The sequence below is a fragment of the Babylonia areolata genome, chromosome 6 (genome assembly GCF_041734735.1).
Source record: "Babylonia areolata isolate BAREFJ2019XMU chromosome 6, ASM4173473v1, whole genome shotgun sequence".
In the NCBI taxonomy this organism is placed as follows: domain Eukaryota; kingdom Metazoa; phylum Mollusca; class Gastropoda; order Neogastropoda; family Buccinidae; genus Babylonia; species Babylonia areolata.
The window spans coordinates 52,608,090-52,621,522 of NC_134881.1; positions in this window are offsets into that span (position 1 = coordinate 52,608,090).

Below are 13,433 nucleotides of genomic sequence, written 5' to 3' on the forward strand. Positions count from 1 at the left end.
CAGCCAGAGACAGTGACAGACAGCCGCCCTCACATGTGGCAGCTGCGCGAATTGCATTGGGCGCTAGACCTGATTGAAGGAGCATGACGTGAGAGAGGGGAGAGCATGCATGTCTGTCTGGTGTTCATCAGACCCGCCAGGGGGCGTGATGGTGATTGGTCAGGGCACGTGACTGGCTGATTGGCTGGCGTGGTCCTGTCTTCATCTCTTCTCTGGGCACAGCCCGGAGTGAGACTAACTGGGAGGTCGACACTGAGTTTGATGAATGCTAATAATCTCTGTCTGAGTGCAAGCTTATGATTATATTTGTGTACCAATCAGAGTTGATTTCTTCAACACATTAAAAAAAAAACTTCTTCTTCAGAGGACAACACTTTTTGCTGCCGTGGGTTCTTTATTATTATTTTTGTTGTTGTCAGGGCACATATCGTCTCATCCGAGCAACTACAGACGCTCAGTCTGATTTTTTCCAGTCAAATGTAGGAGAGAAAGGGTAGAATACTACACATACAACAGTAACCACAGCAACAGCAGCAGCAGCAACCAAGAAACTAAAACGTTCGTTCGTTTTCCTACCCCCTGTCTCTTTGGCCAGGACCAGGAAACAGTTCACCTGCGTTTCTGGCGAAAGTGCATGCAAGCCCATACAGAAGCAGAGTTTCAGTTTCAGCTTCAGTAGCTCAAGGAGGCGTCACTGCGTTCGGACAAATCCATATACGCTACACCATATCTGCCACGCAGATGCCTGACCAGCAGCGTAACCCAACGCGCTTAGTCAGGTCTTGAGGAGAAAAAAAGGAGAGAAAAAAAGGGTGAATAAGTAATAGATAGGTAACTGAAGCAGAACATATTTGGATAAAAAAGAGGAGGTAGGAGGAAGAAGAAGAAGGAGAAGAAGAAGACTTGAAGAAGAAGAAGTAGTAGTACAAGAAGGAGGAGAAGGAAAGGAAGAAGAAGAAGACTTGAAGAAGAAGGAGGAGGAGGAGGAGGAAAAAGAAGAAGAAGGAGAAGAAGAGTAGGAAGAAGAAGAAGAAAAGACGACGAAGAAGAAGAGGAACAAGAACAAGAAGAAGAAAATGCCGAACAAGAAAAGGGACAAGCAAGTAGAGTGGGGATGGGGGTGGGGGGATTTAACAGGACGAAAGAAGAAGAGGAGGAGGAGGAGGGAGAAGGAGAGGAAGGAGGAAAAGACCAAGGAGGAAGTTGGGGGGTGGGAGGGAGGGGGCGTAGGGGGTGAGGGGTGTGGGGGGGGGGTGGGAGGGAGTTGAGTGTTTACTGGCGGAATTCCGTCTGTAGGGATCTGTCTCAAGACCTAAAATAAATACGGCCTACACTCTGCCCAAAGAAATCATTGATCGGTGCAATGATGGGTTGAGAGAGAGAGAGAGAGAGGGGACGACGGGAAGGGGGGGGGGGGGAGGAGGCAGGGAGAGCGAAGAAGAAAAGGAAGCAGCAGCAGCAGAAGAAGATGATGATGATGATGATGAAGAGGAGAGAGAGGGAGGGCGGGATGGAGAGGGAAGAAGAAGAAGAAGAGAGAGAGAGAGGGGGGATGGAGAGGGAAGAAGAAGAGAGAGAGAGGAGGGGGGGATGGAGAGGGAAGAACAAGAAGAAGAAGAGAGAGGGAGAGAGAAGGAGGGGGATGGAGAGGGAAGAACAAGAAGAGAGAGTGAGAGAGAGGGGGGGGGGATAGAGAGGGAAGAACAAGAAGAAGAAGAGAGAGAGAGAGAGGGGGGGGATAGAGAGGGAAAAAGAAGAAGAAGAAGAAGAGAGAGAGAGGGGGGGGGATAGAGAGGGAAGAAGAAGAAGAAGAGAGAGAGGGGGGGGATAGAGAGGAAAGAAGAAGAGAGAGAGAGAGAGGGGGGGATAGAGAGGGAAGAAGAAGAAGGAGAGAGAGAGAGGGGATGGAGAGGGAAGAAGAAGAAGAGAGAGAGGGGGGGATGGAGAGGGAAGAAGGAGAAGAGAGAGAGAGAGAGGGGGGGGATGGAGAGGGAAGAAGAAGAAGAGAGGGAGAGAGAGGGTGGTGGTGGTGGGGGGGGGGGGGGGGGGGGGATGGAGAGGGAAGAAGAAGAAGAAGAGAGAGAGACAGACAGACAGACAGAAAGAGAGAGAATCATGAGAGTTCAAACTGAAAAGCCGAAGTCCATATTACATTGATCGGATTGGAGACTCAAAGACCTCGAATAAATATGACCCTACGACAGAAGAAATTAACATTCATACAAATGGCAAAATTTGCAGAAGATATCACACGACCTACTCGCTATTACAAGTGCAGCATACATACGTACACACTATTTTGCGAAGACCGGAAAAGGAGAATAAAAAGAAGAAAGATACTGAGTGCTCATTTGCACAATGATTGAGAAAAAATCGATATTGCAGTAATTATTTTATTTCGTATTCAGCATTTCGAGACGGAATTATGTCTCTGAATGCTTTCCTGAAAGAGACTGGCCTATGTAACCTGAGGGATGATACAGCCTTAAGTATTCCTGTTGTTATTGTTTATTTACTTATTTATTTATTTATTTACTGATACAGACCCCCCCCCCCCCCCCCCCCCCCCCCCCCCCCCCCCCCCCCCCCCCAGAAAAAACAAATATACTGAAATCGACAGGGTTTTCCTCCAAATTGATTTGTGTAGACACAGCCAGAAATACTGCAGGAATTAGTTCCCTTTGTTTGCGGTGTTTGCACGTGTAGGAACGTGGAAACCATTTTAATGAATTGCTTTCGACGCCTGAGCTCTGCTTGGTGCACGGTTCAACGAATAAAATCCCTCCCTTCTCGTTAAGCGGTTCTTATTGGGGGTGTTCACAAACTGAATAAGTTTGGGTTTTTTTTGGAGCATGTCTATACTTGTGACAAACTGAAATCACTACAGAAATTAAAAACAACGATGAACAAACATCGTGGAAATGTTTCATTTCCAGGTTTTAAAGTGTTGTGGTCGTTCTGGTGGTGTCAGGAAGGCAGCCCCCCCCCCTACATCCCTCCCCCCACCCCCCACAAGCCCCCCTGTCCCCCACCTCTCTGGGATGCAAATGGAGAAAGTTTATGAAAAACAAAAAAAACCGTGGGTTGTAACAAAATAACTCACTTTTGACAAGAGGCGTCCAACATTTCAGACTATAATCAATGTCTGTTTTCTGGGACTACAGAGTTAGATTTCCAGCTGACACAGTCCCTGAAGACAGACCTATGGTCTGAAACGTTGAAAGGGGAAAGGGGTATCTATCTATCTATCTATCTGTGCCTACCTACCATTTTCCAGCTGACACAGTCCCAGAATACAGAGCTATGGTCTGAAACGTTGAAAGGGGTATCTATCTATCTATCTATGCCTACCTACCATTTTCCAGCTGACACAGTCCCTGAATACAGACCTATGGTCTGAAACGTTGAAAGGGGAAAGGGGTATCTATCTATCTATCTATCTGTGCCTACCTACCATTTTCCAGCTGACACAGTCCCAGAATACAGACCTATAGTCTGAAACGTTGAAAGGGGAAAGGGGTATCTATCTATCTATCTATCTATCTCGGCCTACCTACCATTTTTCAGCTGACACAGTCCCTGAATACAGAGCTATGGTCTGAATCTATCTATCTATCTATCTATCTTGGCCTACCTACCATTTTCCAGCTGACACAGTCCCTGAATACAGAGCTATGGTCTGAAACGTTGAAAGGGGAAAGGGGTATCTGTCTGTCTATCTTTTTATCTATCTATCTATCTTGGCCTACCTACCATTTTCCAGCTGACACAGTCCCTGAATACAGAGCTATGGTCTGAAACGTTGAAGGGGGAAAGGGGTATCTGTCTGTCTATCTTTCTATCTATCTATCTATCTTGGCCTACCTACCATTTTCCAGCTGACACAGTCCCTGAATACAGAGCTATGGTCTGAAACGTTGAAGGGGGAAAGGGGTATCTGTCTGTCTATCTATCTATCTATCTATCTATCTTGGCCTACCTACCATTTTCCAGCTGACACAGTCCCTGAATACAGAGCTATGGTCTGAAACGTTGAAAGGGGAAAGGGGTATCTGTCTGTCTATCTTTTTATCTATCTATCTATCTTGGCCTACCTACCATTTTCCAGCTGACACAGTCCCTGAATACAGAGCTATGGTCTGAAACGTTGAAGGGGGAAAGGGGTATCTGTCTGTCTATCTTTCTATCTATCTATCTATCTTGGCCTACCTACCATTTTCCAGCTGACACAGTCCCTGAATACAGAGCTATGGTCTGAAACGTTGAAGGGGGAAAGGGGTATCTGTCTGTCTATCTATCTATCTATCTATCTATCTTGGCCTACCTACCATTTTCCAGCTGACACAGTCCCAGAATACAGAGCTATGGTCTGAAACGTTGAAAGGGGAAAGGGGTATCTATCTATCTGTCTGTGCCTACCTACCATTTTCCAGCTGACACAGTCCCTGAATACAGAGCTATGGTCTGAAACGTTGAAAGGGGAAAGGGGTATCTATCTATCTGTCTGTGCCTACCTACCATTTTCCAGCTGACACAGTCCCTGAATACAGACCAATGGTTTGAAAAAGTTTGACGCCTTTTAGCAAGAGTCTTAAGTTACAATCCACAGGTGTTTTTTTTTTCATACACTTTCTCCATTAGTATTTTCTATAGACTCAACAGTCATCTCTGATTTTATGGTCGTTCCCTGGGGAAGGTTATCCCCGTCGTCCATATTGCCTGAGGTGTGTGTCCTGACGTTATCTCACTCAGTACGGCCAGTCCTCTCTTCTCCTCTACACAGACCCCTCGGATGTCCAGTGGGTGTCTGAATGACCCAACCTTTAGCTTCCGTCGTCAGAATTGTGGTATTTTTTGTCAACATTCACCTCTTCAGTATAAGAGCCTTCCACTTGCAATATTTTGATGATGGTAACTGGGGTGAAACGCTGTTAACGTCGTCTCTTTCGCCGTTCGTATGGAGAGAGTTATACCTGGATATAACTATTGGTTCTCTATCGCCAACCGACTAATAATCTTAACCGACCACTTAACAATGCGCTGGTCACCAAAGGTAAAATGGTCAAGGTAATAGTTAAATGAACAATGAACTGGTGTTGTTTTGCCTGTGCTACCTTTCCAAGTGCTGCTACACTGTTGTGTTCTAGATGAAAAACTATCGCCCATAGGGTTTATTTATTTACTGCTTTGCCTTGATACCAGAAAAAACAACAACAACAACCACAAACCGAAACATAGAACAAAATATCCCGCATAGACTTTGAGGAAAACAGGAAATCAAGAGCCCAACTGACAACACATCGATTTTTAAAAAAAAAAGGATCTATATAGATTGTTTTTTGAATGAATTTAAAGACAAAAATATATCTACATTATTGATAAAAAAAAAAAAAGAATTTGAAGACAAAATTGAATCTGTATAGATTGATTTATGAATAGATCTAAAGACAAAAAATGGATCTACATACTCTGGTTAAAAAAAGAAAAAAAAAAAAAAGAATTTAAAGACCAAAATGGGTCTAGCAGAGCCCACAAAAGCACAGGGAAGGTTGATACAACAACCCTTTTCCCATCTCATTCTCCCACCTCAACCCTACGATACTTAAAAAAAAAACCCAAACCCACCCCTACAACAACAACTTCCAGATGCCAAATAATAACCGCTCAAAATTACGGGGGATGAAAGCAGACAGATTATAGAAAAAAGAAGAAAAAAGAAAAAAAAAGAGCAGAGACAGAATCTTGGCTGTTTTTCTGTGGCTTACTTTGGTTTTCGTTCCTTTTTGTGAAGAACAATTTACTGTTGATTGCCACGGTGGTAGAAAGGAAAGCAGGGTCATTTCGAGAAGAACAGAAAAGAAAAAGAAGCATGGACAATGCTTGAAAGCGATAACAAGGAAGAAAAGAAGGCGGAGAAAAAACGGAAGAGGAGGAGGAGGAGGAGTACAGGAAGAATGAGAGAAGGTGAGAAGGAGGAAGAGGAGGAGGAGGAGAAGACAAAGAAGAAGACAGAGGAAGGTGGAGATGAAGAATAAGAAACAGTTAACGACTGATGAGCGTGCGCTGGGTACGCTTGTTTGATCACAAAATTCTCGTGAAAGCGATGAAGAAAACATCTGCAACAAAAAAACACAGAACAACAATCAAAGAATATAATCAAAGAAAATAAACTGTTACGTTGATGGGCTTAGGGGCTGAGAGAGAGAGGGAGAGAGAGAGAGAAGAAGAAGAAGAAGAGAGAGAGAGAGATTCTTTACAGTACTAAATGCTTCCTTTCTGCTTTTTTTTCCCCCCTTTCTCACATATAAAAAACATATCTCTCTCTGTGTCTCTTTCTCTGTGTCTCTCTGTGTCTCTCTCTCTCTTCATCCTCTCTTACTCCCCCCCCACCCCGGCCCCTCTTTGGTCTCTCTTTGTGTCCCCCCCCCTCCCCTCCCCCCCCGGCCACTTTTTTTTTCTCTCTCTCTCTCACATTTTTCTTTTTGTTCTCGTCTCCCTTGCTTCGCGTGACAGTTCAATTAGGATCAGTCTTGTCCTCAAAACGTGGATTGAAAAAAGAAAAAAACAACAACCCAATAACAACACCAACAACCACATCCTAACCTCTTAGAAATGCAATGCAAGCTGGAATAAACCTCTTCCCACCTCCCTACCCCCCCCCCCCCCCCCCACCCCCCCCCCCCACTCCATTTTCTTTAACCACAGGGAGAACTCGGAGGAGGAGAGAGCGTGTGCTGGAATTTGTCTGACAATCCACCCCCACCTTCCCTCTCTCTCTCTTCCCCCCCTCCCCCCCCGGGCACCCCCCTCCCACCAGCCCCCCCATCATCATCATCGTTCAGCGTCCCATCAGCACAATTTTCATTTTGTACTTTTTTTTTTTTTTTTTTGCCTTTCCGTCTTCCTTTCTTTGAAGGAAAAAACTATTTGAGGCAGGCACTTTATTTTCCTGCTTATGTATTCATTTGTTTATTAATTTACTGATCTGTTTACTTATTCATTTATTTAATATTCGTTCGTTCTTTCGTGCGTACGTTCGTTTGTTTGTTCGTTCATCACTTATTTATTTATTTATTTATTTATTATTTATTAATTTATTCATTCTTATTTATTATCTATTTATTTATTCAATCATTTATTTATTTATCTATTCATCCATGTATTTATCTATTTACTTGTCTTGTTTCCAAAGGGTTGGGGGGAAAAACAGCGGCAAAGGAAGGGAACTGTCATCCGGGCGTGCGCAATCGTCTCCCCTGTTTGAGTCTGTTTCGCATCTGATGAAGTGACACTGTTGTTGACATAGGGAGGGTATTTGTGATGGCGAAGCACAGGTTTGTCTTCCTGTCGTATGTTGCGTTGCTCAAGGCCTTAGCCGACTACACAGGGCGATACCAGGGCTGAAAATGATTTAACTCTCTCCATACGAACGGCGAAAGAGACGACGTCAACAGCGTTTCACCCCAATTACCATCATCAAAATATTGCAAGCGGAAGGCTCTTATACTGAAGAGGTGAATGTTGACAAAGAATACCACAATTCTGACGACGGAAGCTAAAGGTTGGGTCATTCAGACACCCACTGGACATCCGAGGGGTCTGTGTAGAGGAGAAGAGAGGATTGGCCGTACTGAGTGAGTTAATACTGGTTCTGCAGAACCCGAAAAACAAAACAAATGAAAAATTCATCTTAAAAACAACAACAAAAAACCAAGAAAAAAACCAACAAAAAAACAACAAAAAAAAAACAATAACAGAAGATGAGGCACGAGTAGTGTCCCATCCCTGCACATTAACCTGTAACGTTGATCTTTCCGTATTTGTTTCACCAGAGGAATAAAACTAACCAACCTGAGCTCAAACATAACTGTACATAATGAACAAAATTATAGATAACAGCAGGCATAGGCTAGTAGGCCTAACTCAGTGAGAAGCTGGTTTAAAAAAAAAATTCAATCCGATTTCAGGCACGCACACATGCACGCTCAGACAGACATGTAACATTTTTACGTGCATGACCGTTTTGTTTATTTACCCCGCCATGTGTAGGCAGCCATACTCCGTTTTCGGGGGTGTGCATGCTGGGTATATTCTTGTTTCCATAACCCACCGAACCCTGACATGGATTACAGGATCTTTAACGTGCGTATTTGATCTTCTGCGTGCGTATACACACGAAGGGGGTTCAGGCACTGGCAGGTCCGCACATATGTTGACCTGGGAGATCGGAAAAATCTCCACCCTATACCCACCAGGCGCCGTCACCGAGATTCGAACAAGGTACCATCAGATTGAAAGTCCAACGCTTAAAACATTCGGCTATTGCACCCGTTAAACAGACTCAGACGTGTATTGAATATTCAATAAATCGTTCGTATCTTTTTATTTCTCTTTTATTTACAAGGAAAAAAAAAGGGGGAGGGGCGGTAACCCAATTCCTTGTAATCGGTTCAGCTTGCAGTCGGTCGACGGTCGCTCCTCCCAGTTAATTTTCGGTAGTGTAGTCTGTGGGAAGTTTGTAATGTTTGAATTTGTGCACTCAACAAGCATACACTGCACCCTCCTCCTCCTTTCTCTCTCTCTCTCTCTCTCTCTCTCTCTCTCTCTCTCTCTGCGCCCTTCTTTCTAGAAGTCTGTCTGGCCCTAGCTGGTGAAGATTTATTTCCCAGGCATTACGACGTGCGTCCTCAAAATCACAGACAACTGGGAGAGAAAAAAAAAGGGGGGGTGGGGGGTTGGGGAGGGGTAGGGGAAAAAAAAAACTGACTGAAGAAAAAAAGTGTTCCCGCTTTCCCAACCTCTCTCTATCTGTTGTTCCCTTAGCCAGAGAACGATTAACTGCAGCCACTGGCCAAAAGCGTATTGCTGAGACTCCACACACAGCGAACGAACTCAGAGAATGACAGGACTAGGGATTAACTCACTCAGTACGGCCAGTCCTCTCTTCTCCTCTACACAGACCCCTCGGATGTCCAGTGGGTGTCTCAATGACCCAACCTTCAGCTTCCATCGTCAGAACTGTGGTATTCTTTGGCAACATTCACCTCTTCAGTATAAGAGCCTTCCGCTTGCAATATTTTGATGATGGTAACTGGGGTGAAACGCTGTTAACGTCGTCTCTTTCGCCGTTCGTATGGAGAGAGTTAAGAAAATGAAAATAAGAAAGAAAGAAAGAAAGAAAGAAAGAACGGCGAGGAAACAAAAGGAGAAGGGGAGCGGGGTGCACACGAGAAGAAAATGGGAAGGAACAGAAAGAGACAGAAGGAGGAGGAGGAGGAGAAGAAGAAGAGTGAGACGGAACAGGAAGGGACAAAGAAACGGACAGAAGAAGGAAAGATGGAGAGAAGAAGAAGGAGGAGGAAAAGAAGAAGAAGAAAGAGGAGGAGAAGAAGAAGGAGGAGGAGGAGGAGGAGAAGAAGAAGAAGAATGAGGGGAAGGAGGAGGATAAGAAGGAGAACAAGGAGGAGAAGAAGAAGGAGGAGGAGTAGGAGGAAGAGAAGAAGAAGAGGATGAGGAGGAGAAAAAGTAGGAGGAGAAGAAGAAGGAGAAGAAGAAGAGGAGGAGAAGAATGAGGAGGAGAAGAAGGAGAATAAGAACAGGAGGAGGAGAAGAAGAGGAGGAGGAGAAGGCCACGAAGAAAAGGAGGAAGAGGAGGAGAAGAAGAAGGAGGAGAAGAAGAAGAAGAAGGAGGGGAAGAAGAAGAAGAAAAATGACAAGGATCAGGAAGAGACAAAGAAACGGACAGTTGGATGAGAAGAAGGGAAGATGGAGAGAGAGAAGGAGGAGGAGGAGAAGAAGAAGGAGAAGAAGAAGGAGAAGAAGGAGGAGGAGAGGAATAAGAAGAAGGAGGAGGAGGAGGAGAAGAAGAGGGAGGAGGAGAAAAAGAAGGAGGAGGAGAAGAAGAAGAAGGAGAAGAAGAAGAAAGAGGAGGAAAAGAAGAAGAAAGAGGAGGAGGAGAAGAAGGAGAAGAAGAAGGAGGAGGAGAAGAAAAACAAGAAGGAGGAGAAGAAGAAGAAGGAGAAGAAGAGGAAGAGGAGGAGGAGAAGAAGAAGAAGGAGAAGAAGAAAGAGGAGGAAAAGAAGAAGAAGAAGAGTAGGAAAGGAAGAAGAAGAAGAAGAAGAAGAAGAGGAGGAGGAGAAGGAGAAGAAGAAGGAGGAGGAAGAGACAAAGAAACGGACAGTAGGATGAGAAGAAGGGAAGATGGAGACGGAGAAGAAGGAGGAGGAGGACGAGGAGGAGACAAAACAAAACAAAACAAAAAAGAAGAAGAAAAAGAAAGAAAAAGAAAAGAAAAGAAGTGGAAAAAAAAAGAAGAGAAAGGTGTCGGCAACGACAAGAACAACGAAGAAGAAGAAGAAGAAGAAGAAGAAGAAGAAAAGTTTTTTTTTCTGGATGGAATTCTATCAGCTAGGAATTATCTGGAGCTGTTGAGAATGTTGACTGAGAGAGCGACAGGGTAGGGGGGGGGAGGGGGAGAGGGAGAGAAAAAAAGAAAAGAGAGAGAGAGAGAGGGAGGGAGACACACACACACACACACACACACACACACACACACACACACACACACACACACACAGAGAGAGAGAGAGAGAGAGAGAGAGATTAATCGCTGAAAGAACAAGAAAACAGTATGAAGTGAAAACAACGGAGGCTATCTTTGTAGTGTCGGCTAGACATATATTTGGCTGACAGACAGGCATGCGTAATTCCTGCTGTGTTCGTTCCTCTCTGTCTGTCTGTCTGTGTCTCAGCCTGTCTGTCTGTCGATCTGTTTGTCAGTCTTTTTTTTTTATCTATATCTGTCTGTCTGCTTGTTTGTGTCTTTTGTTTACGTCTGTCTATCTGTCTGTCTGTCTATGTCTTTGTCTCAGTCTATTTGTCTACCTCTGTCTTTGTATATCTGCCTGTCTGTCTGTCTGTCTGACTGTCGGTCAGTCTGTCCGTCTTCTGTCTGTCTGTTCTTCTGTTTGCGTCCGATTGTTTTCATCTTGACCAGTCATCTGCGCACCCACAGAGCCCAACCCACCCACCCCCAGGATGACTAGGTGGTCCTCGTTGATCCCGACGGACGAACCACACGTGTGTGTGTGTGTGTGTGTGTGTGTGTGTGTGTGTGTGTGTGTGTCTGTCTGTCTGTCTGTCTGTCTGTCTGTGTCTGTGTATGTGTGCGTACGTGGGTGAGTGAGAGCGCGCTTGTGTGTGAATCTCTATGTTCGTAAGTAAAAGCTTCGTTCTTGTGTAACTCTTTACTTTAACTCACTCAGTACGGCCAGTCCACTTTAGCTTCCGTCGTCAGAATTGTGGTATTCTTTGTCAACATTCACCTCTTCAGTATAAGAGCCTTCCGCTTGCCATATTTTGCTGGTGGTAATTGGGGTGAAACGCTGTTTACGTCGTCTCTTTCGCCGTTCGTATGGAGAGAGTTAATCTTAAACACATTCAGAGGGGGCGGGTGGTGGTGTGTGTGTGTGTGTGAGGGGGTGTGGGGGGAAGGGGTGCGGGGGGGGGGGATGCCCTATCGTCATTGTAATCGTCTGTTCTATTTCTGTCCTGTCACGTGTTCTTCAACAAAAGCCTAAAAGAAACAGGGTATAAAACGAAAGCCTTGGCAGCAAACCAGAAGGCTAACGCTCGGGGGGGGGGGGGGGGGGCAACTCCATAAAAACGGAAAACATGATTAGATTTACATCCTGTTGCTTCCTGTGATCTGGCGGTTCTGTTTCTGTCTCTTTACGCTTGGTTGATCAGCCAAGTCATATGAAAATGAATAAATAAATGAACAGCTCAGTATTGGGTTTGATCCAGTGATCACAGCGATGATTAGGAAAAAGGTGTGGAAAACTCGAAGAAAATAAACCCGTTCTCGAAAGCGAATGACGGAAAGAAAATGCTGCTGTCAACTATGTAGAACTTCCAAACTCTTCCTGTGTCAGTCTGTTTCAAGTGTCATGTTTTAATTATCCTTTCACTCCTATTGGAGTATGGAGGATTACTGCAAAAATAAACTTTTCATGCCTAGAACAAACATTTCCAAATACACAAACAATGTTCACATAAAAGTTGAGAAAACACAAATGTCTTTTAACTCCAAAAGTATAACTAGGCAACATTTGCAAATCTAATCATCTTACTTACAGCTAAAATGACTTTTTTTTTGCCTCCTTTGAGCATATTACACACACACACACACACACACACACACAGAAATATCATATACCAACACGTTTACAGGAATGGTAAAAGAGCCGAGTGTATTCCTTATGGTCCAAATGATCTGCAGTTTTGTCAGCACTGGTGCGACGGGCGCCATAGCCGAATGGTTAAAGCGTTGGACTTTCGATCTGAGGGTCCCGGGTTCGAATCACGGTGACGGCGCCTGGTGGGTAAAGGGTGGAGATTTTTACCGATCTCCCAGGTCAACATATGTGCAGACCTGCCAGTGCCTGAACCCTCTTCGTGTGTATACGCAAGCAGAAGATCAAATACGCACGTTAAAGATCCTGTAATCCATGTCAGCGTTCGGTGGGTTATAGAAACAAGAACATACCCAGCATGCACACCCCCGAAAGCGGAGTATGGCTGCCTACATGGCGGGGTAAAAACGGTCATACACGTAAAAAGCCCACTCTCGTATATACGAGTGAACGTGGGAGTTGAATCCCACGAACGCAGAAGAAGAAGAAGAAAAAGCACTGGTGCTCTGTGTCTGTACAATCCTGAACGTGTGTCTGTACATGTGTCTGTACAATCCTGAACGTGTGTCTGTACAATCCTGAACGTGTGTCTGTACATGTGTCTGTACAATCCTGAACGTGTGTCTGTGCAATCCTGAACGTGTGTCTGTACAATCCTGAACGTGTGTCTGTACATGTGTCTGTACAATCCTGAACGTCTGTCTGTACAATCCTGAACGTGTGTCTGTACATGTGTCTGTACAATCCTGAACGTGTGTCTGTACAATCCTGAACGTGTGTCTGTACAATCCTGAACAACATTTCAGGCTTTGATCCCAGGACTGTTGCTGTGTGTCTGTACAATGTCTGTTGCTGTGTGTCTGTACAATGTCTGTACAATGTCTGTTGCTGTGTGTCTGTACAATGTCTGTTGCTGTGTGTCTGTACAATGTCTGTACAATGTCTGTTGCTGTGTGTCTGTACAATGTCTGTACAATGTCTGTTGCTGTGTGTCTGTACAATGTCTGTACAATGTCTGTTGCTGTGTGTCTGTACAATGTCTGTGTGTCTGTACAATGTCTGTGTGTCTGTGTCTGTACAATGTCTGTACAATGTCTGTGTGTCTGTACAATGTCTGTTGCTGTGTGTCTGTACAATGTCTGTTGCTGTGTGTCTGTACAATGTCTGTACAATGTCTGTTGCTGTGTGTCTGTACAATGTCTGTACAGTGTCTGTTGCTGTGTGTCTGTACAATGTGTC